Here is a 1,229-nt window from a genome sequence, read left to right as displayed (position 1 = left end):
AAAAGAAGGCAGTCTCTCTCGGGGCCAGCCAGCCTGGGCCTGGAAGAGAAGGACATAAGGCCGGTTTTCTCAGTCAGTCAATGCGTGGTTTTTTTGTTTTCATGCATTTCAGGATACAAAACTGCAATTCACAAAACCACCACTAGATGGCGCGCGTTCGTCGTCGACAAGGTGGATGGGGCGGCAGGAGGGGCAAAACACGGGTCGGGTCAGTCACTCAGTCGGTCAGTCAGTCCTCACCTACCCGGTAGTGGGTAGTGAGAGTTCTGACATACACATACCTATAGGTTGTTATAGTTCGTTATTATCATCATTTGCTTTTCCTTTTGACCAGTCCTGCCCGGGGCTTGGGCTCCGGGCCTGAGCACTGTCCCAGAGTTTCTTTATGCTCAAGGTCACTGCGCTACCACTCGAGGCTCTTCTGGGCTTGTTCTGTCTAGGTGGTACTGAAGAATTGAACCCAGGGCTTCAAGCACACTAAGACACATTCCCAGCCCAGCCCACCTCACCTCTGGGATTTTTTTTTTTCCTGTCACCATAATGAGTCCGTGCACCTGGGTTCTGCCCGCCCGGAACCAGAGGTACAGTACTGTCCTCTGGGAGCTCGTGCTCTTGCATGACACGGTACTAATTCAGCCCAGAGGAAATCTTCACTGGGGCATTTTTCCCCCAAGTCCACCTCCACTCCTGGCGTTTTGGGTGACCCATCGAGATGAAGAGTCTCAAATGGACTTTCCTGCCCGGGCTGGCTTTGACCCACTATCCTCAGGTCTCAGCCTCCTCACTCAGCACCTCAGGCGGATGATGGGCAGTGAGCCACCGGCTGCCACCGGCTGCCACCGGTACCACCGGGCCGGTGAGCCTTTGCCTGGGGTTTTTCTTTACTGACCAGCAGAGAGGTTTTGTGCCCTACCTGTCTTATGGATAAGTTGGCTCTGTTTTCGGTCTTATTTTTGTCCTCATGGATATCCTTCTTTCCCAAGGAAAAGGGGCCTCGGCTCGGCTCGGCTCGGCTCGGGGAGATAGTAAATTCCCGAGGCCAGACGATCCATAGGAGGAACTTTCTGCCACGGTGTGGTGTTGTGTGGTGTGGTGTGGTGTGGTGTCGTGTGGTGTGGTGTGGTGTGGTGTGGCAGCTCAGATATCACAAGAAGGACTGCCATCTTGTGTGCAGGATACCCGGGGAGGGGAACTGCGGGGTGGGGGTGAGCAGAGGCATTTTCTCCTTC

Source organism: Dipodomys merriami, unplaced genomic scaffold, assembly GCF_024711535.1.
Source record: "Dipodomys merriami isolate MVZ:Mamm:240054 unplaced genomic scaffold, mDipMer1.0.p SCAF_898, whole genome shotgun sequence".
NCBI lineage: Eukaryota > Metazoa > Chordata > Mammalia > Rodentia > Heteromyidae > Dipodomys > Dipodomys merriami.
This window is presented reverse-complemented; position numbering follows the sequence as displayed.